This window comes from Megascapheus bottae, chromosome 17, assembly GCF_031878675.1.
Source record: "Megascapheus bottae isolate mThoBot1 chromosome 17, mThoBot2.hap1, whole genome shotgun sequence".
Classification (NCBI taxonomy): Eukaryota; Metazoa; Chordata; class Mammalia; order Rodentia; family Geomyidae; genus Megascapheus; species Megascapheus bottae.
Genome location: NC_143525.1, coordinates 2,988,576 through 3,015,307, shown reverse-complemented (window position 1 = coordinate 3,015,307; position 26,732 = coordinate 2,988,576). Strand labels below are relative to the sequence as shown.

The following is a 26,732-nucleotide window of genomic DNA, read 5'->3' as shown; positions in this document are numbered from 1 at the left end:
TGTCTACCTGAGCTGGGGCTGGTGGGGATTTCAGAACTCTAGCTGGGCTGCAAGTGACCTGGGCATTTGGGCAGCCAGGAACTCATCCTCCTTGGCTAGAATCCTGCAGCCATTCTCTCCTCCCTGCAGACACATAATTATATTTCACATTACAGGGGAAGCTGGAAGTTGGTGGTGGTGTGGGGGGAGTTGGCTGGGGAGTCCTTTCAGGCTCATGTTCTGGGGATACATCAGCCTCTTTAGCCCAATTCTGTGGCCCTAGAGCTGCACCCTGGATCAGGCTGGTGATAAAATGGGGGTTTCCCTGGGCCCAGCCTAGCTGATCTCTCTGCTAGGATAAAAGGCCCAGGCCTGCGGGAGGCTAAGAGTGAGACTCAGACAATAGGCCCAGAGAAGCTGGGAGAGGGCAGGGCACCTGGGGACAGGCTGGAGAAGACGCCTCCTTCAGCTCCAGCTTCTTAGACAGGGGTGGGAAAGAGAAGGGGGTCACACGGGAGTCAAGTCAGCAGAGAGAGGGCAGGGGAGGGCCAGGGAGGAGGAAGCTGGAGAGGGAGTAGCCAAACAGAGCTCCCGTTGGGGAAAAGAGAAAATGCTATTAAAGGGGTGGGGTGCTGCTTGCTACGTGTGCTCGGTGTGCAAAGGGAAAAGGGTTGCCTGGGAATGCATTGGCTTAGATGTGAACGTGTGTGCACACGTGCAGATAGATACCACCCTGCCCGTGCAAGCACGAGCGCGTGTGCACCTGTGCCCATCATACGCCTGTCAGGACATGTATTTTGCACGTGTGGATGCGACGTCCTGAGCTCGTGTTTCCTGCTGCGCGCACGCCTGTTAAAGATTTTCCTTGCCTGTGCGTGCATGTCTGAGTGTATGCTCGTCATGCACCTGTGTGTGCGCGCGTGTCCCCGGGAGGATGTGCCTGTGAGTGTGTGTGTGAGTGTGTGCGCGTGTGCGCGCGCGCGCGTCCCAGTGCGCAAGTGGCTGGCGGTGTGTGAGTGTGGGCGGAGGGGTGGGGGGCCGCCCGGGGCTCAGGAGGGGGCGCCGGGCCGGGCAGGGGCTGTGGTGGGCGGGGGCAGCGGCGGCGCGGCGCGGGGCGGGCGTGCTCTCGGTGGAGAGTTAGAGGAGTTGCCAAGCTGGGCAGCGGTAGCCGCGGGGCGCCGAGCTGGGTGCGCGCCGAGCTTCTGCCTCCCGCCGCCTCCTCGCCCTCCATTCCTCGCTTCCCCCCCGGTTTTTCCCTGGCCACGCCGCCGCGATCGCCGCCACCGCCTCCCCCGGAACGGCCGCTGGGGAAGGGGGCCCGGCGCGGCCGGAGCCCGCGGGGAGGTGCGGAGCGCCCCGGGTGTAGGGGAGCGCGCCGGGCCCTGCCCCGGATCAGATAACAGCGGCGGGGGAGGGGGTGGGCCCGCCGCGCTCCCGGCGGGGCTGAGCGACGGACGCCCGCCGCGCCGGCCCCAGCGAGCGCCCCGCGCCCGGGGGCGCCGTCCAGGCGCGCGCCCCCGATCCTCGGCCGGATCGTGGCGACCCGCACCCGCTACGGACGCGCCCCACCTCATGGAGCGCCCCCGGGGGCTGCCCTGAGGCGGCGGCGGCGGCGGCGGCGGCAATGCAGCCAGCGCCGCGGCAGCCGGGGCCAGGAACGGCCGCCTGGAGCTCGGAGGACGCGGATCGCGCCGCGCCCCGGCCACTGACCGAGGTAAGTGCGCGATCGCCGGGCGCACGGCCCACCGGGGACCCGGCCCCAGCTCCCCGCAGGCCGCCTCCCGACCGAGAGTGAGCGCCAGGGCGAGGGGAGGCGCAGAAGCGGGGAAGGTGGGGCGGGAGGGGCTCTTCTCGTCTCCCCCGCCCTTTCTAATTCTTTTCCTCTCTTGGTGATCCATCCGAGGAAATGCTGACTGCGAGCTTTTCTTCCCCAGCCATGTTTCGGGCTACTGACACCAGGGAACTTTGCTCTGGGCTAACCTTCGTCCCGGGGGGCGCTCCGGGAAACTTTGAGGAGCCCTCGGCGCCCCTCTGGCCGCTTGGCACCAAGGGGCTCGGAGGAGGGCGGGTGGAGCCTCCTGCGCGTGCGGCATCGATCCTAGGCGTGACCTTCCCCCCAGACCCTGGGATTCGAGTGTGTGTGGGGGGGCTGGGAGGCGGCTGGAAGGGGTCTCGCTGGCTTTCCGAGCCGGGTTCGAGAACGCCCGGGGCTGGAAACCTGCGGATCCTTAGAGTCGGTTGTCTTTCCCCCTTCCTGTGCTCTAATGGAGTAGAAATATTCTGAAAATGGTTCTCCACCAGTCCAGCGGCTTCTTTTTGCTTTTTCAAAAAGTCGGCCCTGAGAAGCTCTCGGTGGTTCAGGGCTGGGGAACCCCTCCTTCCCAGCGCGCGCGGATGGGGCCCGAAATGTCGTAGGGGAGCTGGGCGAGGGAGGCAGGGGCCCAGGGCAAGAGGCGGCCGGAGCGCCGAGAGCCCCGGGAGCAAGGCCCTTGGCGAGGTGGTGTCGGCGCGCTTGTCATGTGAACGCCTTACAACCTGTGCTGGGAATGGGGCTCGCAGGAAACTGTTCTTTTGGTGGCGGCCTGGGGCCTGGCGCGTCCCGATCGCCTGGACTTGGTGTTCGGGACTACCCTCCTCCACGTTTCCCCGGGGCTGTACCCATCCGAGGGTGCGGTGCTGCTCGCGGCCGGTGCTAGTCTCCTCTTCACTCTTCGGTGCCCAGGCCCGGATCCTACGGTAAAGCGCTGGGGACCTCCTGTCCCCATCATCCGTATCCCGAACCCCGGTTCGCAAGCTCCGTCTCCCCGGGCGCCTCCGAGGCGCCCACTCGCCGCTGAAATCGGCAGCCGCCTCCTCGAAGGTGCGAACCCAGAAGGCGTTAGTTAGCCTTCGGCCTATCCCTCGCCCCCTGCCTGGGGTGCCAGGAAGGCCGGCCTGGGCTGCCATCCCGCCTGACGGGACTCCAGTATCGCTGCACCGTGGCAGCCCCTCCTCACAGAGCTCTGCCTTGGACTGCTGGGTGATCCGAGAGGGGACACAGAGCCAACCACCAGAAGCTTGGGGTCTTTTTGAGGAATCCTTCTTCCTCCTCCTCTTTCCATCTCTTTCTTTCTTTCTTTCTTTCTTTCTTTCTTTCTTTCTTTCTTTCTTTCTTCCTTCCTTCCTTCCTTCCTTCCTTCCTTCCTTCCTTTTCTTCTTCTTCTTCTTCTTCTTCTTCTTCTTCTTCTTCTTCTTCTTCTTCTTCCTCCTCCTCCTCCTCCTCCTCCTCCTCCTCCTCCTCCTCCCCCTCCTCCTGCTCCTCCTCTTCAAATATAAAGCATTCCAAGAAGATAGCCCCCCCTCCTCCCCCTTCCCCTGTTTCTGCCAGGGATCCTTAAAAAGGCTTCTCAGCTAAGTCTGCCTCTAAGTTGTCAGGTGGTTTCTGCAACTAGCCAGGGAACCTAAGGTTGTCTGATCTAGGAGGGGACCCTGGGAAGTTCTTGTCAGGATGGGGGAGGCGGGGGGAGAGACAGAGAGGGGGGATGAAGTGGCTTGGGAACTCTGTAGCAGGGTGGCACCTGTCTACTGCACAAGTGGTATAAGGACCCTGTGGGGGCACTGCTGTGTCGATACAATAAACACTCTATAAATACTGGACTTGGCACAGACCTGGTGGCTGTGAGCAGGAAGTCCTCTCTCAGGGCACTGGACAAGCCGCCTTTTTGGTACCAGAGATGAGGCACGTCCTCACAAGGAAGGGGACAGGGCCTGGGTTTGTCCCAGCATCTCTGTGCCCGCTCTGTGCCCAGTACTGTGTCAGATCCTCAGGGCCAATCGGCCTTGAAGCCATGGGCCCTGTGGGGGGAAATCCAGGGCCGGGGGCGGGGTGGGGGGGATAGATCCAGAGCAGGTGCTGCTGGAAGCCACATGGGATGGAATTGAACCGGAAACCTCACCTAGCGTTCTCTGAGCCTAGGGACCATGCTCACCAGCCTTCCTGCCCCAGGCTGCCATGTCCCCCTTCCCTCTTTCCCAGCTGGTACCAGGTGACATTGCATGTCCCTCCGCCGCCGTGGTAACAGTAGTGAGGACAGGTGACAGCAGCACCCTGAGGCTCCGTGGCATGAGGGTGGGTCCAGCCTGTGGGCAGCTTCATCAGCTCAGTTAGCCCTCTGGCGCCCTGGGTCACCAGCAAGCATGGCACCCAGAGGCCTTGGCACAAAGCTGGAGCGGAAATGACTGTGTTGTCACTCCCAGAAACCTCTGTTTTCCTTGCCAGGCCCTCAGGCAGGGGCTACTGGCACACCCGGGTGTTTACCCAGTGGTCATACTCAGTCCCCTGCTCCCAGCCCAGCTCTGGACAGCAGCATCCCTCTGACAGGTGTAGCTGGTGTCCATAACTGGGCCTGGTCCAGGACTTTAATGTGAGTGATACATGGGCACACGTACCCTTCTTCCCCTGTGGCCTGCCCCTGGAGCCCTGCCAGTAGTTGGCACACAGGAGAGGCCGGGAGGGGGCAGCTAGTGGGCAGCAGGAGAGGGAGGCTGGCTGGCCACGTGGTAGGTGTGGTGGGCCTGGGCTCGCCTCAAGGCAGGCTGCACAGGAGCTGGCAGTGTGATGAAAGCAAGCCGCCCGAAACTGTGCCGAGGGCCTGGAGCCCGCCAGAGGCTTCAGAGGAACAGTGGGGGTGTGGAGGGGGCTGTGTGAGGGCGGGTGGGTTTTCCAGAGGAGCTGGGCCTAGGGCAGGAGCAGAGCCCTGGCTGGGCTCTGGCCAAGGGCCCGGCATTCTGCCGGCTGATTTAATTTCCTAATGGCCTGCCAGCTCATAGGGTTACATTAGCTCCATTGTACAGATGGGGTTGGAGGCCAGGAGGCTGTGGAGGGCTGGAGCCTGTGTGCCTCTGATTCAGAGTTCTGGGCTCGCCCAGGGACAGACTGCACCCTCCTTCTGTCCACAGATAGCCTGCCTAGGGGCATTTATGTGCCAGGCTGGCTTTCATTCTCCCCCCACCTTCCCCCAGGCAGGTCCTACACAGGTCTAGAACCTGCCTGCCACTCCAGCTCGCAGAGATCTGCATTCATAGTCTCTAGCCCAGGCCTGGCGTGGAGCAGATGGTCAGTAAATGCCACAGGAGGCCCAGTGGCCAGCTTTGCAATGTGGCACAAGCCGGCTGAGTGTGAGCTGCTCAGTGGAGACCTCAGTGCCTACTGTGCAGTGTCCAGCATACAGCATCGCCTGACAAGTGGCCGAGTAGAGGAGTAAGCAACTCTATGCGTGGATGCTCAGACTCTGGCCTCAGTTTCTCATCTGTGAAGTGGGATTGAAGCCCAGCCAGGTTGGGAGTATAGAAATGGGAGCCTTTGACAGTATCTCTGGTGGTGGTGGTGGTAGAGAGGGGGGTGGGTTCAGCGGAAATGCAGGCTGGCAAAGGGGTCTGTGAAGGAGGTGTGTGAGTATTTGCTGTCTTAGCCCTGGCCCTTCTTGGCTGTGTGTAAAACAGGCCAGGGGACCAAGGATTGACAGAGTTCGAAGCCATCTCAGGGGCTAGTCTCCTGCCTCATTCATGCTGCCCAAGTTTATACACCCACCCACTCTGAGGCCCCATAGCTCCCACTGTGAGTGGCAGAGGTGGGAAGCTGTAGAGACTTTGGAGACCCTAGCCTGTCCCCCTCTTTAGTCTTCAGCCCTAGGGTGCTAGACACAGTTATTTTGCATGACCAACAAACACAAAAGCTTTGTGCTCAGCTGCCCCAGGAAGCAGTTCTGCCTTGTCTGTGCATTGACTCTGTTCTTGAAGTCAACAGGTGTAGCATCTCAGGTCCTGCCTGGGACTCCCAACTATCCCTCTGGCCTTGGGCAGCTGAAATTCCCCTGGCTGTCCTTTCTGTTGCCTCTGAAGGACTCAGGATTAGAGAGGGCCAGGAGACAAAGAGAAATGGTCATTGAGTGGAGATTTCCCTAAGGGTTGTTATTGCTTGAGCTTCTCCTATGTACTTGACCTACTGTGAGTATCAGGGCCCTGCCATGGTTCCAGGGTGGCCTCATTCATCTCTGAGCACCTCTCTTGCCCTTCTTGCTGTGTTCCGACATGACTGTTCCAACCTTAGGGCCTTGAAACATGCCACTCTCTCTGCCTGGACTCACCTGCCCCAGATCTCTGTATGGTCCCTTCCTCATCACCTTCAGGTATCACCCAAATGCTACCTCTGCAACCTCCCTGACTCTGCTACATGGAATGCTGACCTCTCTCCTCATCTTCCTTCTTTCCCGCTCTGCTCTTTTCCATGGACTTCCCTGCCACCTGCTTTGATGCTTTCATTTGTTTGTGCAGGAGTCTGGCTTATTGTGCCACAGCTGTGTCCTCAGGGCTTGCAGCAGTGGCCAGTGTGTAGGAGTGTGTACTCAGTTGAACACTTCAGGGCTGAATGGGAAGTTCACCTGACATGGGAGGTTATCTGACACCTCCCGACATGGCTCATGCTTAGAAGCGGTGGTAGCTAGAATGACTATTTTGCAGGTGACAGTACTGAACCTTAGAAGAGTGCCAGATCTGTCCCAGAATTGTGGAGTTTGTTGGGGGGCAGAATTAGGATTCAGACCTTTTCCTCTGAGCCTTTGGTCTGCCATCTATGGGGCTGAGGAGGGAGGAAGTGTGTGTGTGTGTATGCCAGTCCTGGAGCTTGAACTTGGGTCCTTGGTGCTGTCCCTGAGCTAGTTTTCTCCAAGGCTAATACTCTACCATGTGATCCACAGCTCTACTTCCCACATTATTTATTATTATTATTATTATTGGTTAATTGGAGATAAGAGTCTCATGGACTTCCTTGCCCAGGCTAGCCTTTTCAAACTATGATCCTTAGATTTTAACCACCTGAGTAGCTGGGGTTACAGATGTAAGCCACTGGTGTCGAGCTAGGAGTTGGGGTTTCTGTCAGGCAGCTACTCTGTGTTGAACTCTTTTCTGTTGTTATTGGTATTTTAATGGGCTGTGGGGCTTGAACTCAGAGCCTGGGCACAATCCCTGAGCTTTATCACTCAAGGCTGGCACGCCATCACTTTGAGCTATAGCACCACTTCTGGGTTTTCTGGTGATTACTTGAAGAGGAGAGTCTCTTTTCTGCCCAGGTTGGTCTTGAACCAAGATTCTCAGATCTCAGCCTCCTGAGTAGTTAGGATTACAGGTGTGAGCCACTGGTGCCCAGCTTAGGTTGAACTCTCTATCTGTGCCTCACCTACTGTGCGTCTGAGACCCAGGGATTAGGCCTCTCAGCTGCCTGAAGGTCTCTTGGAATTAGCAAGTCTTGTTGCCTTTCTTTCGTCTATGACGACATGGAGATCCAGCCTTAGTAGATGGGATTGCACAAGGGACCCCATTTCCTGCTCAGTAAAGCGTAGTCAGACTCCCACTGGCTGTTTGGCCTTTCGGTGAGTATACTTTGCAGACAACGTGACCCAGGTTTTATACATTAAAAAAATTCTAAAAATATGCAACGGTCAACTTTAGCAGCTTTCTAGTTGTAAGGGGCCCATGTGTGGCTGTGCACAGCCCTGTCCTTGTCCCTTCTCTCCTGAATGCCTCTGAGAAGTCAGAGCTTTTGGTGCTCAGCCCAGCTCAGCCCAGCTGCTACAGATGCAGAGCCCTGGCTCTAGAGGTTCTCTGGAACCTGAGCCTTTGGCAATGGTCCCGCCTTATCCTCACAGGTATCTTGGGGAGGGTGGAGGCCTGTGACATTGTGGGAGAGGGTGCCCCTAAGCCAGAAAGGGCCAGCAGCAGCACAAGGTCACACAGCTCTCTAGAAGGAAGATGGGGAACCCTAGCAGCTGTTGGGAGGCTTAGCAGGGGGTCATGTGGAGGTTAGGAGGTGTTGGGTTGAGTGTGATGGAGATGCTGAGAGAACAGGGCATGGGCGGTCAAAGGGGAGGGGGCTGCAGGCCCGGCTGAAGGCACGTCCTCACCCCTGCCCAACTCCCCCTCCTTCCAGCTGCAGCATGGGCCCCCTGAGCTGGCGGCTCCAGCCCTGCAATTCTCCAGCACTTAAAGCAAAAATAAATCGCAGCCAGCAGCTGGCGTTCTGGGTGGCAGCAGCCGCGCCACCCCCCTGCCCCGACCTCCGCCTCTGGGCTCCTGGTTCCAGGCCAAGGCCAACCTTCCACTCAAGCCTGTGGCGGCTGTGGAGGACTTTGGCTTGGCCTAGCCCAGCCAGAGGTGGGGACATGATGAGGTCACATGGAGGGCAGAGGCATGGGGGGGAGCATGGCAGGGGGTGGGGGAGCCTCTAGGGAGCCCCCGGGCACATGAAGTACTTACAGGTGGAACCTCTGAGAGATCTAGGCCTCAGCTGGACCAGGGCAGTGCCAACTTGAGGGACCACCTATGGCTCCTGTACCCCTTATATGCTACCATTGGGTCCACTCCAGGGCGTCTTTTTTCTTTCTATCCCGTCCCTTCCTCCCCTTTCTGAGAACCCTAGAGGTCTCGACTGTCAAACGCTCGTGACGCAGGCTCTGAAGATGTCAAATTTTAGCATCATTCATGTTTTCAACAAATAGCTGATGGGGCACGTGCGTGTGTTTTGCCCCTACTGCTCTGGCCTTCTGGGGCTGGCACCTCAGTAGGTGGGCTGGATAAAATAGACAAATAAACAAGCACAGGAGGGGACTGGACACATCATAGTCCTTCGTTAATTATTACAATCTTTAATTATGGTGATGTTGCATGCTCATGACACAGTTATAGTGAGGTGGAAAGCAAATCTCTCTTGTTCAAGCCATCCGTGTCTCCCTCCCTCCCATCAAGGGTTGTGTGATCGTGAAGTGTCCATAAAGAACTTTCTGGATTGTCTTAGTTTCTGTATGAATGTAGGTATGTAAGGATGCTAACAGCTGTTGCCTGCCTGCCTTTTTCCCTCCTTCCATTTCTTCCATTTCTTCCTTTCTCCTTTCCTCTTTCCCTCCCTCCCTCTCTCCTTTCTTTCTCCCTTCTCTTTCCTCTGCCTTGTGTCCCCTGAACCTGGTATATGGTGCCCCAGTGCCTCCTGAAGCCAGGGCTCTCATCCTGTCTCCTTTGGTTGAGAACTGAATCACTGAGTCTCTGGGTCATAGAAGCCTAGTTGTGGAGTCTTTGAATGCGCAGAGCCACTGTAGTTCACGTGTCATGAGTCCTTTATAAAGTTTTAGCTGCATTGAGATGGAGAATCTGGACTAGCAGAACTGGAGCATCTTTGCACAGGAGGCGTGCTCATTCTTGGCCTGCGTTCCCCCCTTCCTCTGGGAATTTAATTCATCCAGGTCCCCAGGCTCCATCTCCTGGATTTTGGTTTGATAGGTCTGTAGGGTGGTGTGTATGTGTGTGGGGGGTGTCTGGGCGTCTGTGATTTCAAACCTAGCCCAGCTGCTGTAGGGGTCATGCCCTGCCACAGTCAGGTCCTTTCCCCTCCCTGTACCAAGTTGGATCCCATTCCCTCAGTACTGACAGACTATGGGGTGGGTCCAGCTCAGAGCAGAGTGAGATTCTCATGAATGCTGAAGGAAAGGGGCCTACCACTTGTCCTGGGGAGCTCCCTGCTTCCATGGTGCCTTTCCTCTGATGCCCCAGAGGCAGGGTCACTGGCTCCTTCCAGGTCTTTCGGCAGGGGTATGTCTCTGCCCCTAAGTGGAACAGTCATCAGACCTGCTTGCTCCCCATCTTGGGCCCCCTCACCTGCTTGGCCCCCTCTGCCATTCCTGAACCATAGCGTGGGGGTGAATTAGGCTCCTGTGTAGCTGCTCCCCTGGTTCCAGAAGAGGTGATTATGACCATCCTTGCTCTTGTTCTTCAAGCCTTGGTTCTCTTGTTTGTGACATGGGCATTAGATCTTCTCTATCAGAGCTTCCAGCCCTTCTGACTCTCTGTGCTTTGGCTTTGTGGTCAGGGCAGGGCAAGGGCCAGCAGGGCAGCTTTTTTTTCCCCTCCTCGCCTCTCCTCTGCAATGTAGCCGGAGGCTTGGCCATGCCAACATCTTGCCTGCTGAGTCTCAAGCTGTCAGTGACACCTGCCCAGTCAGAGCAGCCAGATCTCTCCCTGGGCCCTGAGAAACTTGAGGAGCGCTAGAGAATGTTCCCAGGAGCACCACCCCCTCAAGGGGCTATGTGAAAGAACACATCCCACCAACCTGTTCCTTTTCTTTGCTGGATACAGGCTAGCCTGGGCCTGGCTCCTCCTCAGCCATTTAGGGGTCCTGGCCCTGCTCCTAGCAGCACCAGGTTTCTGGTGGCCGGGCTCTGACCTGCCCTGACTCAGCTACCTCCTGGTGGCCTCAGAGCCAGGCAGAGATCAGGAGGTGTGTGTGTGTGTGTGTGTGTGTGTGTGTGTGTGTGTGTGTGTGTGTGGTGAGTAGGAATAGCAGGTAGCTGGGCTGCAGGAATCCATGTACCTGCTATCATGTCTCAGGTGTAGAAGGAGCTGGGGGAAAGTCTGGAGGGACAGTCCAGGAAGGGAAGCAGAGGCAGGGACAACAAGGATCTCAAGATCCGGTGTCAGTTTCCGGTGACTGCTGCCACGAAGGAACACATGTAAGGTGATTCAATCAATACAGGTTCAGCATCTCTTAATCCGAAATGCTGGGACCCAGAGGTGTTTCAGATTTGAATTTAGATTTTGGAATTTTCACATATACAGAGTAAGAGACCTTGGGATGGGGCCCAAGTCAAAATAATCATGGAGCTGTTTTGATCTGTACTTCCTACACAGAGCCTGAAGCAAAGCTGTATGGTATGGGATCGGCCATTTGTGGTGTCATGGCTGCACTTAGAATGTTTTGGACTTTGGCAGGGCACCCATGCTCATACCTGTAAGTAATGCTTGCTCAGGAGATTGATATCTGAGGATCACAGTTTGAAGCCAGCCCATGTAGGAAAGTCTGTGAGACTTATCTCCAATTAGCTTCCCCCCCCCCAAAAAAAATACCCAAAGTGGAGCTATGGTTCAAGTGGTAGAATGCTAGCCTTGAACACCAGAGATCAACTCCTGAGTTCAAACCCCAAGACTGGTTTTGGACTTTGGTGCGTGCATGTGCGCGCGCACGCACACGCATATGTGTGTGTGTGTGTGTGTGTGTGTGTGTGTGTGTGTGTGTGTGTGTGTTGTTGTTGTTGGTCATGGAGCTTGGGCTTGATCTCTGGGCCTGGGCACTGCCCTTGAGCTCTTCAGCTCAAGACTAGTGCTCTACCCCTTGAGCCACAGAGCCCCTGCCAGTTTTCTGATGGTTAATTGGAGATAAGAGTCTCACAGACTTTTGTGCACAGGCTGGTTTTGAATTGTGACCCTCAGATCTCAGCCTCCTGAGTAGCTAGGATTACAGGCATGAGCCACTGGCTCCTGGCTGATTTTATGTTTAGGTATTAGGGATGCTTAACCTGTTCATATTGATTGTCCCCCAGTTGTAGCGGATATGTCTAGCATCAGGGTTCCAACAGAGCTGGTTCCTGCTGAAAGCTCCTAGCTTCTGGGGGGGGGCGGTCACTGGCCATTGTTGGTTTTAGATTTATTGCTCCAATCTCTGCCTGTGTGTTATGTGACTTCCTTGTGTCTGTCTGTCTGTCTGTCTGTCTGTCTCTCTCTTTGTTGTTATTATTGGTCTGGGTTTGCATTCTGGGCCTGTGTACTGTTCCTAAACTGCTTTTGCTTAAGGCCAGTACTCTACCACTTGAGCCATAGTGCCACATCTGGCTTTTCTGAGTAGCCTATTGTTGATGAGACTCATGGACTTTCTTGCCCAGGTTGTCTCCGAGCTGTGATCCTCAGCTCTCAGCCTCCTGAGTAGCTAGGATTATAGGTGTTAGCCATCAGCACCCAGCTTATCCCTCTCTTATAAGGAAACTTGTCATTGAATTGTCATTTAGGATCCATACTCATCCAGGATGATCCCATCTTCCTTCCTTCCTTCCTTCCTTCCTTCCTTCCTTCCTTCTTCCTTCTTTCTGTTGTTTCTGGGTCTTGAACTCAGGGCCTGGGCACTGTCCCTGAGCTTTTCTGCTCAAGGCTGGTGCTTTACCACTTGAGCCACTCTGACTCCACTTTTGGCTTTTTGGAGGGTAATTGGTGATAGAGTCTGGTGGACTTCTTTTCCCTGGCTGGGTTTGAATCTGGATCCTTAGATCTCAGCCTTCCATATAGCTAGTGTTTTAGTAGATCCCTGTTTCTTTTTTTTTTTTTTTTTTGCAATGACCCTGTACTTAAGCAAAGCCACAGCCAGAGTGTCCCAGTGGACATTTCTTTCTTTTGGAGTGGGTGGGTGGAAAAGAGGCTCATTCAATCCACTGCACATGGTCTCTTTGGAACCCTGCCACACCCTGGGTTCTGCCTCTAGCACTGGAAAAAGATTAAAGAAAAGGCAACCTATTTTGGAGACACATAGCACTGGGGTCTCGGTTTTTGCTCTCTGCTATTTACCATCTGTGCGTCCTTGGGCAGACGACCCAGCCGCTCTGTGTCTCTATTTCCTAGTCTGAGGCTTGGAGATGTAATGGTCCTTTCCCCGTGGGGTTGTTTTGAGCAATCAGAGTTCACATGCAGCCCTGGGACATAGGAGAGTGTGGAGATGATGCCTTTTATGATTACAGCAATCAGCAAAAATGGTTTTGAAATCTGACTGGTGTTTCCTGCGAAAGGTTGAATCTTCGTTCAGTTAACCTGCTTATTTGGCTGCACTCACTCTGAAGTCTCTAGACACGGTGCTCGGTGTGAGGCTGGATTCTAAGATTTGTGTGCCTGGGCTGTGCAAACAGAAGGTTCTGGAATTGGCCCTGGCCAGTTTGGAGGGCTGGGCCTTGGGGACTTTGTGAGCCATCCACCAAGTTGTGCTGGGTTGTGGTCACCCCCGAGGAGCTTGTGTGCATTTCAGCCTTCACCCTTGGACTCCTACATAGCCCATCACACTGTTCTCACCAGTCCCGCCGGTGAGGATGTCCCTGGCTAACTGCAGGGGCAGAGAGTGTTAGTCTCTTTTGCAGATTCCCAGATCAAGGCACAGTGAGGACATTTGGTACCCAGCCATTTCCAGGGCAGGGTCCAAGGTACCTGGGTTTCTTCTAAAAATCTGTCCATCATGGAAGGAAAAAGCTGGGCTACCCTCCTGTCAATCCTCCTGACCCATTGTCCTCAGCCCCTCCCTGGGCCCCAGGTCACTGTCTTGAGTTCCAGCCGGACACATGCCTGATGGTGAATTTACAGGCCATGGTGTCACTAGGTGCCTGTATTCCTCAGGAAGTGGTGTGATGACTCCCTGAGGCTTGGTACCAGCTGTTCCCCCCGGGCCCACTGGTGCCAGGCTTTCCCGGACGTTATCTCATTTAATTCTTGAAAAGAGCAGCAAAGCTTGAAAGAGGAGGATGCTATGGAGCACGTGGCCATCCAGATGTTCACACAGACCCAAGGAGAAGCCTCAGGTCCCTGACCCATGCTGCAGGCTGCCGGGCCCTCCTTGAGTGCAGGATGCCCACCCATGAGATAGCTGGTTCAGGCCACATCTTTGGATATAAGTTGGGCTGTTCCATGGCTCCTTCGCTGCATGACTTGAGGCCTGCATTGTTACCTCTCTGAGCTTCATTTTTCCACTCCGAAAAATGGGCTAACTGTCTAACTGTGCCAGGTTAGGCCTTAGAACTGTTTTGGATTTTAAGGTAGCAGAGGGCCTGTTTAATAGGTAGAGAAATAGAGGTTCTGAGAAGGTGGGGAACTGGCAAAATGGACACCCATCCACAGTGACCCACCCCTTTGACCTCAGCCTCAAAGTGAGGCTGGCCCAGTTGGCCGCATTCTTGCTGAAGACCAAGATGAAGACAGACAGAACGTTGCCTGTGTCCTGTGGCTGAGAGGTGCCTGTGGAGGAAATGGTTGAGTCCAAGGCCCTACACAGCTGTCAGGGTGGGGCCTTGTGGGGAAGCAGCTATGCCCACAGATTCCATGGCTGTGCAGAAGCCTTGGTGAGGAGGGGCACTTAGGTGGAGAGGGTTCCCAGGTGTGTAGTTCTGGGTATTAGCCCTGAAAGGCCTACTGGCATCTGTGCCTCTAGGCTGAGTGTTGAGCCCAAAGCAGCCCTTATAGAGTCCCTCAGCGCCATTCTGGGCCTCGGCAGAAGTGTTCTCCCAAAGCCCATTGGGGTTTTCAGGAAGCCAGGGTCTGAAGACACATAGCCATATGCATAATTGCAGCCTTTGCTGCATTACATGCAATGCATGCTGTATTATGTGCATTACCTGCAAACTTGGGGTACTTATCCTGGGCCTGACTCTTCCTACTCCATTCCAGGACCTTTATCTTGGGGATCCATCTCTTGGTGCCTGTGGCTGTGCTCTAGATCCCGGGACCCAGCTTTCTCCTCCAGGGCCCTAGATTCCTCTTGGAAAGAGTGACTGACTGACTCTGAGAAAGTCCAAGCAGATTCCACAGGCTCCCACCACAGCTACCCGCCTCCTGGCACAACCCTTTCCTCTCCTGCAGATGAACTGTCATTCCCCTTGTCCACCTACCCAAGTGGTCCACCCAAGCTCCCTCTCCCCACTGGTCCCTTCTCTAGACTGGTCAGGAATGACTCCTTCTGGAAGTGACCTCTAAGAGCCCACTGGGACTGGCACTAAGCCTGGTGGCTCCACGGCCATCCATGGGGCACAGTAGTCTTTCCTTGTGGAGCCTATAGGCCAAGGAAAGGCTGACCACAGATGCCATGTGAACAGCAGCGCAGGGAGGAAGTGGAGGGCGTCCGAGGGCCGAGGGGCACTGCTAGATTAGCAGGGGCAGAGCTGGCAGGGGCGGGGGGGGGGAGGGCTAGGTGTGTTGAAATCACACAGGGTCTGGAAGCCACATCAGTAGGCCCCCCCTCGCTCCCCCTCCCTCCTTCCCTTCCCTCTTTTTGTACTGTTACCTGGGCTTGAGCTCAGGGTCTTGGTGCTGAACTCCTGTGCTCAAGTCTAATGCTCTGCCACTTGAGTCAGAGCTTTATTTCTGGCTTTTTCTTGAGTAGTTCACTGGAGGTAAGAGTCTCGTGGATATTATGTCCTGGGCTGGGTTTGTACCTCAAAATCCTCGGATCTCAGCCTCCTGTGTGGCTGGGATTACGGGCGTGAATCACGGGTACCTGGCAATTTATTTCTTACAACAACAAGCATTTTTTTCCTACTCCTTGGTCAGTAGTTATGGCTCTGCAGCGTACTGAGAGCTGTCTCCCAACTTAATTGTTTTGAGATGAAATTTGCATGTAAAAGGAATCATTTCTACTGGATCTGGTAGCTACTCAGGCGGTGGAGATTGAGAGGATGGAAGTACAAGGCCAGCCCCAGCAAAAAGTTCTCTTAAGGCTCCATCTCAACCAATAAAAAGCTGAATGCCCTGACGTATCCCTGCTATCCCAGCTTTTTGGAAACGTAAGTGGAAGGATCCCAGTCTCTTGTCCTGGATTTTGTAAATATTCAAAAAGTAGAAGCAGAAAGGGCCGGGGCATACCTCCAGTGGTTGAGTGTCTGCCTAGTGAGTGCAAGGTTCTTGGGTTCAAACTTCAGGCATGATGGTTTCCAAGTAGCACTTGGGAGGTGGAGATTGGAAAGTGAGGTGTGTGTTTCGAGGTCAGCGTAGACCTGAGAAAGTAAGCAAGACTTCATGAATGACTGCCATGTGCTCCCTGCCCTAAGCTACAGTGACTGGAAAGCACAGTGGCTGGGTTTGGTGGTACCTCTCTGTCATCCCAGGGACCTAGGAAAGTGCAAATAGGAGGATCACAGTCCAGGCCAGTCAGAGCCCGAGACCCTATCTCAAAAAAATAAAGAAAACAAAACAACCCTGAAAGAGGCTGGAGGAGTGGCTCAAATGGAAGAGCACCCGCTTCTCAAGATTTAGGTCCGAGTTTCGAACCCAATATTAATGTACACACACACAAACACAAATTGGCAAAACCAACAACAATAATAAAAATTTCCAAACTAAAAAGTGTCCCCCATCCCCGCAGTCACACAAAAAAGTGGATAATGCACAGGGGGAATTAGGGGCACCCTCAGCGTTGTGCAGTTACCAGATGTACTTAGCTCCAAAGCATTCTCCTTGCCCCCAAAGGGAGCTACTACCTTCCTTTCCTCTGGTCCTGGTGCCTCCCAGGGTCTTTCTGTCGCGTGGATTTGCCTAATCTATGCCTGGCTTCCTTAGCCTGTGATGGTACATGGATCAGAACATCTTTTCTTGTCCTGGTCGTGTTCTCTTGTATGCATGGACCACATGGGTTTTGTCCATTCACCAGCTGATAGACACCTTTGGTGGTTGGAAGTAAGGCTGCTGTGGCTGTTTGTGGGCCTTGGTTTTGGTGGAACATCCATTTCCAACTCACCTGCTGTACCCAGGAGTGGAACTGCATGGGTAGTGCCAACTGGAACTGGCTCTGGAACCTGCTCTCTCTATTCCATCTTCCCTTTCCATCTCCCACTGCCCACAGGCCTCCTGCAGGGGTTCCCTTTGCCACCCCTACTTCTCCTTGTCTTCACTCCTACAATGGCTCCGAGCTTGTTCAGGACAAGGGACTCATGGTGTGGGGAGCCCCAGTTGGCGGGCTGTGGGGTGCAGTTACTCTGCTGCTGTGGGTCTAACTGAAGGATCTGTGCCCAGTGCTGCCATGAGTTCTGGCTGGGTCGGAGGCCTCTTCGTCTCCCTTTTCCTCTGCCTCAGGGGCCCCAGGGGGAGTCTGAAATTCACTGCTGTTTCTGTGCACGGATGCCCCAGGCCCAGCATAAAGGAGGCTCTCCCTGGGTGCTCACCTAGACAGGGGAGACTAGGTGGTGCTTCGTCCATTGGGCAGTGCAGCCAAAGGAAGAATGGCAGGGCTGCTGAGATGAGACCCTAAGGCAGGAGTGGGCCGCCCAAGCGCCCACAGGGCAGCCTCTCTCTGTGCACTGTCCCCAGCTGCAGCTGCTCAAGGCAGGGGGTGGTGGGGGGCTGTAGCCCAGCTGATCCCGACCCCTCTAATCAGCCTGTCAGCCCTGAGGACCCCCCCCCCTCCCAGGGCTGTGCCCAGTGGCTAGATTTGGAGGGTCTCCAAGCCACCTGCCTCCCCTCAGCCAGGGGTGGGGTGTTGTTGCTGCTGGAGAGTGAGGGATCCCGCCCCCTGTCCGCCTCACAACCAGTGCAGCCCAGAGTGTGGACCTGAGGCAGGCAGTGTTGATGGGGCCAGGATGTCCACATGAGAGGCAGTGTGGATGGGAAGGCTTGACAGGTGGGGTGGCAGCTCAGAGGGGGTGGTCTTGGCTGTGGGCAGGACGTAGATACCTGTACCCATGGCCATAGATGGAGAGGGCAGCAAGGACAGTGTCCACGGGCCCAAGCACATGAGAGGCTCAATGAGCCGTCATTCTCCCGTGGCCTGTGTCCTGGCTCTCAGTGAATTCAGCTCTTCCTGCAAAGCCTGCCATTCTTGGGAGGCTTGGGCTGGCGTCTCATGTCTATGAATTCCTTGGTGTCCTGGGTCCTTCCTTCAAGCCTCACCTGCTGTCTTAACTCCAGCTTCTCCAGCTTGCTCTGCCCCTGATGCACAGGTTAGAGGGAGTAGGGACTGTAGCCAGGGCCATCAATTGGTTCCTGGGAGTTGATTCACCAGTTCCCTGGAATTGGCCTGGAAGGAGCAGGGCTCTTGCCACCCCATTGTGCAGCTGAGGCTGGGAGGCTTAAGGGATTTTCTGAGGCCCTGGGGCTCTCCTGAGCCATGATTAAAGGACTCAGCGCTCAGAAAGTCCAGCTCCAGGGCCCCGAAACTGCCCCCATGTCTGGCTGTCCCCTAGAAGCTGCCCTATTCACCCTGTACACAGTTCCACTCTGCATACACAGCCTCTACCCCCTCTTTACCATGTCTAAGCTCTTCTCAATGTCCTGGGTGGTCTTGTTTCTTGCTCCTGGGACTGCCACCCAGAGCAGTGGCGTGACCCCTGACCTGTGACCTGAAGCTGAGAGCTGATTCCCAACCACCGCTGTGGCTTCTTTAAGCTCAGGCTGTGACATCACCATCCCCTCCTGTGGGACCCAGCTGGTCCCTTTGGTCCCACACGCTGAGCTGGGGTAACAGGGTGTGCTAGAGAAGACAAGAGGCTGGGGGGTCCAGGTCCATCTCTCAGTGCCTCCCATTCCTCATTAGGCATTACATTAGGCAGGAGAATGGGAGAATTCAGGTTAGTATGGGAGTTTGGGACTGGGAGCTCAGCTAGAGGCCAGGGTGAGTGTGGTCAAGCTGTGGGCATCCTGAGAGGGGCAAAGATACAGAGGTGGGGGCTGCTGGAGCTCTGGAGGCAGAGGGGAAGCTACCTGCCCCCACTCCAGTGCCTACACAACAATGATGACCATAATGCCATTTTCTATGTGCCAGCAGCGCTCTCAGCTCTTTGTGAATTCTGGTCCTCATGACCTCAGGCCTTGACACTTGCTGCAGGTGGGGAAACTGAGGCCAGAAAGGTGATGTGCCCTGCCCTAGGTTTCTCTGAGAGATGGAGCAGTAGAAGTTCTGTGATAGCCTAGGAGTGGGCCAGGTATTGGGGTTCAGCCCAGGCCTGCTGGATGCTCTGCAGTCCTGGAGGAGTCTGAATGGGGGTGAAGGGCTCTACTCCAATTAGATTCCTGGGTCTTGAGGAGCTCTGGGAGAAATCCCTAGCTCACAGGCTGGGAACTGAGGCTCAGAGAGCAGCAGCTGGGGACCTGAGCTCACACAGCCGGGGAGTCACAGCGCTGAAAACTGGCTCTACAGACAGCACACATGATATCCATAGCTGCTGCTGCTGCTGCTGCTGCTGGGCACAGGACTGGTGTGGAGAATGAGGAGCAGGTCTGGTTCTCACGGGCTCCTCAGCCCTCAGACGGCAGTCACCTCACTCATGAGGACACAAGCCCTGGCAGGCCTGCCTGGCTAGGGACTGGCCTTCAGGCAGCTCCATTCCTACTTGTCAGTTCTTACAAGATATTCTGGGGCTTCACAGGGGAACCCCAAAGCCAGTGTTGATGTGCAGGAACTGTTCTGGCTGGGATGGAGGGGACCCCTTTTCTGAAAATGAGGTTGGTGCTATGATTCCTATTTGTCACTGTCACAGAGCTGGCCAAACTGGGACTCCATGCGGCACTAGGGAGGCTGGCCATTGAGACAGGCATCCCCACAGGGGAGGGGACCCCACTTGATCAGGGCTCAGGCAGCAATGTGAACTGACTCCTCTGAAACATTCGGGTAGGTATTTAGAAAGCTCTGGTCAGGGGTCAGAGTCCAGGAAGGGGATCACCTTAGTCAGGGGCCTGGCTGAGAGCCCCCAGCCTTCTCTTTCTGGTGTCTGAGTCTCTGCTTGCTCATCTGTAAAATGGATTGGAGGGGTGCCTAACCCCATACAAATCAGGCAGGCCACGTGTGGTAGCATTAAAGGCACAGGCTGCAGAGCCTCTCTCCCGGGTTTGTCACCCAGCTCAGCCTCTCACTGGCTGTGTGGCCTTGTGTGAGTTATTTGGCCTCTCTGAAAGTTTCCTCATCAGTCTCATGAGGCTAGGAGCCGAATCTTCCTCTAGGGCTCACTCAGGACAGGAGGAGGCAATCCAGATAAAGTCTCGGTGAATGTGATCAAAGTCCCAGCTGTAGCTGGCATGCAAGGGCCACCCCAAAACACTCAAGAAGCTCAGCTTCTCCAGCCTGAGCCCTCGTCCACTTGCAGCCACCGCCCGAGTGGGGGTTGCAGCTCCCGCTGCCTGCGGGGAGCGGACTGCCGGAGGTTTCATCCCGAGCACTCTTGTCTGATAGAATATAAATAGCATGCAATGTTTTCCAGCACGGATAGGAAAGCGTCTGTGGGTCGGGCCCTCCCTCCTGCCCTCCTCCACCGGCAAAGGCAACTGAGGCTATGAGCTGGCCGTGGGGACAAGTGGGAGATGGGAGCTCGTGAATAAATCACCACATGATCTGGCCTAATGCACTAGCCACCAACAGCATGTGCAATTAATGCCTTAATTGTCCGGAGAGGGTGAACTTCTGTGTGGGCGTGGCTCAGCCTGCCTGTGTTTGCAGAGTGCCTGGTGTCTGGAGTGCCCATTTTGGGGGTTTGGTGACCCTGGGAACAGTGTCACCCCACTCCCCTGAAGGCATTCACCCCCTGCTAACTGTCCTCTGAAGGGACTCAGACTTCGGACTACAGTGTGCTTTGCTTGGCCTGGGGTCTCTGTCTGTGTGGACTCTAGCTCCTCCAGCTGGGGCAGGTTGGGAGGGGTCAGAGCCGTGATTGGAGCTAGGGTGAGGCTCACCCCTCCCTGCTCCTTTCTTCATCCAGTCTCTTTGTGTTCAGTGCTTGCGTTTTTTTTTTTTTTCCTTTTGAACCAAGGCTGTCCCAGACTAGCCAGCTCCTGCCCTGTTGCCAAGGTGACCAGACCATCTCTGTCACCCTGTGGTGGGCTGGGGGAGAGACTCCAGTGCGCGCACATGCCTTGCATGTATAGTCCAGGACACTGATGTGTGCATGTCTATGCTTGTGAACATATGGGTGCAAGAACAGACATCTGGAGCCCCCACCCCAATGTATACCACCATGCTCGTGTGCACATTGCTTGGGGAGGCCCCGGTCTTTGGCACACAGATGCACAAGCAGGTAGCTGGCAGGTGTGTATTGCTCAGCTGCACGCTCAGATACACAACCTGTGTGAGAGGCGGGAGCTGCTGGCCCACTGTGTCTTCAGCTGAGCAAGGCTCAGCCCAGCACTGCGTGTGGCACTGGAGCTGTCTATATGAATGACAGACCACAGTGACCAACAGGGACGGATGCTAGGTCAGACTGCAGCCCCAGCCAGCCTGGAGGAGGTCTCTCCAAGGGCCATCTAGGCCCTGGAAGCCTGGAGATGGGAACCCATGGCGGTGGCTCAGTCATTAATGTCTGCATTATTGGTGGTCATCCTTTTCTATTTCATGACCTCTGTGTGTGCTTCCCCGCTCTCAAGTCCTTGACTCACTGTCTGCCTCTGGGGCAAGGCTTCGAAGAGCATGCACCAAGCTGAGTGTCCATGTGCCTGGAGCCAGGTGTGTGTGTGTGTGTGTGTGTGTGTGTGTGTGTGTGTGTGTTGCCTATTGTGTGCATGTGTAGGATGCTGACTGTGGGATGACCTGGACATTATGCTGTGTCAGCAGGCAATATGCTCAGGCCCATTTATAGAGGTGGAGTCAGAGGCAAGGACCAATCAAATAAGGGAGAGACGAGGCAGGCTGGACTGATTGAGGCCAGGACCACTTGTAGAAAGCATCCACAGCCCCTAGCCCAACATCTGTCCTGCTGATGGGTGCTGATGGGAGGATGGGGAAGAACCTTCCCATTTACAAAGCCACCCTGCAGAGCCCAGCCAGCCAGGCATTGCCTGGAGTCCCTTTCTGAACCCGTTTTTACTTCTTGGAGCTGGGCAGTATCTTCCTGAGTTGTTGAGAGGCACACATGGTAGGTACAAAATGAAAGCCCCTTCCTTCCTGAGCCAGGCAGAAGGGAGAGGCAGCTTTCCCTGGAGCTGTCAGTGACTGCGGGGGACCCCCCCCCCACAGCTGTAGAGGTTCAGACTTGCTGGTCATACCCCTACTCTGCCACACTGTCTTCCTCTCTGTCTTTGTAGGGCCAGCCTCATAACTGGATAGTAGCTTGAGGTCACAGGAGCCCAGCAGGGTATAGACACCAGCTCCAACACTAGCTTGGCCCCTGACTCCTGCAGCACCAGTTAGCTGCAACCCAAGGCCTGGGGGCTATATCGTAGGAGAAGGCTGCTTGTAGAGGTGACCCCAACGCAGGTCTGGGACTGACCAATTGGCAGACCAATTTATTGGGGTGTTGAAGAAGTAGGCCTAGTGTTGAAGTCAGTCACCTGCAAAGTAGCAGTGTTGCCAGAACCACCTTCAGGGACCCACTCACCACTCTGGAGCTGTGGGGTGCTGCTCAATTTGAAGGGGGGGCATCCAAGTTGTTCCCTACCTAAGATTGACTGATGCTGACTGATATTCCTTTCCTTCCTTCTGGAAAATTCTATGATTTCCTGCCTTGGCCTGGGCTAATAGTCCAGGAAGGACTTCCAAACCTTGTCCACTGGGGATTTCAGCTGGGAGACCAAAGGTGTGCAGAGCATCCAGTAGCATCTTGGTGGTGGAGGTGGTGGGTGGAGGCCAAGGCTAAGGGCTGGCTCTGTTCAGGCCTCTGATCTGCCTTCTAGTTCTAGGCTCCTCACTCTTCCTCAGACTCTGTAGCTCATCCTGGCCTCAGGGCCTTTGTGCTGACTGCATCTTCAGCTTGGAGCTCTGCTTCCTGGCTCTCTTTTTAGCCAATCCCAAATCTTACCTCCAGGGGGGCCGGTGTCTCCCGCAGCCTCTATTGTCTGTATTTATTCTAGCACCTCCATTTCCCTGCCTATTAGGGGCACCAAAGGCCAGAGCCTTCCTCCTTCCCATTCAGCTCATACCTGCATGGAGCCAGTGCTCTCAGTGCAGAATGAAGAGTTGCGTGAAGGAGGCAGTGGATGGCTGGATGGACAAGGGACCCAGGCTGCCCCATGTTTCATGGATGGGTCTTGCTCCCCCATCTTCTCCTCCTTCTTCTCTCCACAGCCAGCCGTGAAGCCCTAGATGTCTGTGCCATTCACTTTCTCAGAGTGACATTTTCACATGTATGAGAGAACCCACTTAGGACTACAAAGGAAACCAGAAATGTGGCGCTACTTATCAAAACAGTATCTTCCAATGTGTGATATAGTAATTAGCCGGCTGCTGCCTGAGGAACGCCTCAGCCATTGGGACCTGCAGAGGAGGCTGCTCAAATGCCAGCTGCATTTGAGGTGGGGAGTGGGGTGAGGGGAAGGTGCAGTCCCAGCTAGGGCATGGCCGTGGAGCCTGGAGGCAGGGAACCTGCCCTGCCACGGGGCCCTCCCTCCATCATTGCGGCCCTCCCTCCATCATTGCAGAGGATCGTGTGTGGTGGCCATTTGCCTGAGGTCTTGTTTTTTGTGCCTTATGTTTACGGACTGACTTCTAATCCTCCTGGGGTCTAAGGAAGAGCGGGAGGCCGTCTCTGTGCTCCTCACGGGGTCTTGGAGGTTATGAGCTAGTGTCCTTTAAGTCTTTGCATTGATCATCAGATCTGTGAGAGGACAAAATTATATTAAAGATCATTTTTGGCTTGGAGTTTTAATTAATTTTATTTTGGCGGTACTAGTTTATTTTTTTTAGTGCTATTAAAAAGTATCTTTTTGGATGAAGGTGATTCAGTTCACCATGTCAGTACCATCCATGCATCTTGATGACTATCCCCCTTCTATCCTCTCCTACCTCTCTTAACACTACTCATTCCTTAAGTTACTGGGTTCCATTTTCTTTTCTTTCATTCATTTTCTTCCTTCCTTCCTTTTTTTTTTGGTTGGTTATGGGGCTTGAATTCTGGGCCTGGGCATTGTCCCTGAGCTCTTCAGCTCAAGGCTACCGTCCTTACCCTCGAGCCACAGCCCCACTTTCAGTTTTCTAGTGGTTAATTGGAGATAAGTGCCCAGGATGGCTTTGAACCACAGTCCTCAGATCTCAGCCTCCTGAATAGCTAGGATTACAGGTATGAGCTAACAAGCCCAGTTCTTCTCTTTTCTTTTTTTTTTATTTTATTTTATTTTTTTGTGTTGATTCTATGGCTTGAGCTCAGGTCCTTGAGCTTTTGCATTTATTTATTTATTTATTTATTTTTGCTTACAACTTGGCACAGTATTATTTGAATCATGCCTCCACTTCTGACTTTTTGCTGGTTAATTGGAGATAGATCTCTCATGGATTTGTCTGCCAGGGCTGGCTTTGAACCACAGTCCTCAGATCTCAGTCTCCTTGAGTTGCTAGACTTCCAAGCATGAGCCATCAGCTCTTGGTAGTACTAGGGTTTTGAACTCAGAATCTCATGTTTGCTAGGCAGATGCACTACCACATTCTTGTTTTTATTTTTTTATTCTAGAATCAGGCAACACTTTGTTCCTTAACATAGAGTAAGTGTGGTGATGAGCTGGGAAAAGGAGATTGGTTTTTATAAACGGAAAACGGCTGGAGAAAGCAGAAGGAAACAGAAAGAGCTTGGTTCTTTCAAAGTGATTTCTTAGTGAGGGAGGACAGGGAGACAGAACATAGAAAAAGAACTGCTTAGTTAGCATTGAGTTACCCAGGTAACCTTTTTTTTTTTTTTTTTTTTTTTTTTTTTGGTGGAAAGAGGGAGACAGAACCTTTATTATCATGCTGGTTGAAACTGATTTTCCTTTTGGGAAATGTGGCTTCATCTCTCATTTCTTCTGGTTTCTTGGAAGTCAGACAAACAGCTCAGTCACACTTGGTGGAATAGAACTTTAGCATAAACAACTTCACTTTTGCCTTTTAGCCTGGGCAGCTGTCCTGGGACCCAGGGACCAAGAGAGGTGTCTTGTGGCCTGTACTTTTGTTTCCCAGCCATAGTGAGACAGAAGGGGTTAGAGGCTCAGCTGTATTCCCAGGCCATTTGAGGGAGCACTGCTCAAGCCCAGTCTGTGAGCCTTCCAGTAGACCAGCAGACCAGCAGAGATGGGGCCAGACAACCCTCCGCACCCCTGGACTGGCTCTGGAGCCCCCTGCTGGTCAGAAATGAAATGGGCATCTCCCTCTCTCCCTGAAGATGCAGGGCTGTGTGGGGGTGGGAGGTGGGTGGGGTGTTAGCACCCAGTTCCCCTGCCTGTCAGCCCATTTCTCTTTATGTGCTTGGAGTAGAGTCCAGTCAAGACCCTACTGGGCCTGTGAGCCTTCTCTGGAGTAAGGCAGAGGTTGGAGATGTGATGGCGGGGGGGGGGGGGCGCGAGGGGGGTGCAGCGGTGTGCAGGAACTCACTGAAACTCACTGAAAACCCATCCCAACCCCAGGAAGTATTTCTCTTGTTTTGCAGGTCTTTATAATTAAGGTTCACAGCAGTTGTGACTTGCCCTGAGCCACACGGGAGGAGACAAGAGACAATGTGAATCCAAGCCTTCTTGCTTCGGAACTGTTGAGTTTCTAATTTTCCACAGTCTTTGAGATCAAGTTTAGGCTAGTGAATATGATACCCTAAGGTTTTCTTGGGCTCAGTTTCTCTTTTCTTTCTTTCTTTCTTTCTTTCTTTCTTTCTTTCTTTCTTTCTTTCTTTCTTTCTTTCTTTCTTTCTTTCTTTCTTTCGTGGGTCATTTGGCTTGAACTCTGGGCCTGTGTGGTGTCCCTGAGCTCTTCAACTCAAGGCTACCACCCTACCCTTGAGCCAAGCCCCACTTCCCCTTTTCTAGAAGTTAATGGGAGATAAGAATCTCAGGTCCTTTTGTGCTCGGGCTGGCTTTGAACCTTGATCCTCAGATCTCAGCCTCCTGAGTAGCTAGGATTACAGGCGTGAGCTACCCAACTGGGTTCAGTTTCTTTTACCTGTCAATGGAGCCCAGGATCTAGGGCCTGTATACCCTAAGCACTGAGGATGTACTTAGCTTTCCCATTATTAATATGATGTGGGTGTACCCCTTCCTGTTTCTATATACAGTCTCTGGGCCCTAAGTCCCTTAGGCTGCTCTGCTGGGGACTTGGAGTGGCTATTCTGCCCTGGTTTACAGACAGTGAAGAGGTGAGAGGAGCTGAGCCCAGATCTGCTTTCATATTTGTGCGATTCTGAGAGTTTCTCATCATCCCACGGCCTTGAGCTGCTCTTGGCTTCTCTGGCAACATGCATGCATGTTGTCTGTCTCAGGCTGTGCTATGTCTGTTCACTGGGAGTCTTCCAGAGAGCTTCATGTCTCTTTCTATTGGTCTTGCACCTCCTCTGTGGCCCCCAGAGCCATGCTGTGGCTGTGATCTTGCTGTTTCCCTGACCGAGCAGGGCAGGGCAGAGCAGGGTATGCTACGATGAAGGGTCATGGCCCTGCCCCTTAGGGCAGTAGATAAACAGGAGACCCAGGAAAGCTAGGACCCTGCTCTGAAACTCAACAAGTCCTAGGTGGACACTATTTGCAGTGACTGTCCTGTTAGACGGTGCAGAGAGGCCTCTGTCCTCTGTTGCTCCCGTGAGCCCAGGGCCAGGGACACCCTGTCTCCCTCTTCTCTATCCCCTCCTCCTCCCCCAAAGGATATTCTCAAGATAAAATTACCACGATACATTCCCTGGGGGGTGTCTGGTGTCTACCCTGGCGGGGCCACAGCCTCTCACATCAGGGCACACACAATCTAGGTTTCTCATGGCCACTGGCACAGCCCAACTCTGGGGTCAGTGTGTCCTGTTTTCTTCAGGCTATAGGACAGAGGACCTGTAGAAGTTTCTGCAGCCAGTGTTTCTGGGCATCATTTGTCACAGCCATATCCCTGTCCCAGCAGAGGTGCTGGGGTGTTCCAGAGGCAAGCCAAGCACACACCAACTCCCTTTCCAGCTTTCATCTGCCGAAGTGGGGTGTCACAAACTGAACCCCTCTTTCCACTTCCTGCAGAATGCTGGGGAGTCACCCACGTTTTCTGTATGTCTGCTATGTGCCAGACACGAGAGACAGAGCTTGATTTCCTCTACAGACAGTCTTCTGAGGTGTATGAGGGCTCCCCTGGTTTTCAGCTTGGGGAGTTCTGAGGCTAGGGAAGAACCCTGGGGAGCTGAGGGTAGCCCCACCCCACTGGGTCCTGTGCCAAACCCAAGTCTCTGTCAACATATTTAGTTTCCTGGGCACATCCGCTGGAGCTGGGCAGGTGTTACCATCCCCACTTTTCAGAGGAGGAAGCTGAGCCTCAGGAAGGGGAAGTG

General features: G+C 54.3%; 1 protein-coding gene across 1 annotated transcript in view; it reads left to right on the top strand.

Moving 5' to 3' along the window:
- The first annotated feature begins 1,133 nt into the window (after window positions 1-1,133).
- Kcnj12 (potassium inwardly rectifying channel subfamily J member 12) overlaps window positions 1,134-26,732 on the top strand; it is a 37,587-nt gene continuing 11,988 nt past the window's right edge. The window contains exon 1 of the mRNA XM_090349377.1: window positions 1,134-1,693. The gene's annotated coding sequence lies outside the window, so the exon portion shown is untranslated. The remainder of the gene's footprint in view (window positions 1,694-26,732) is intronic.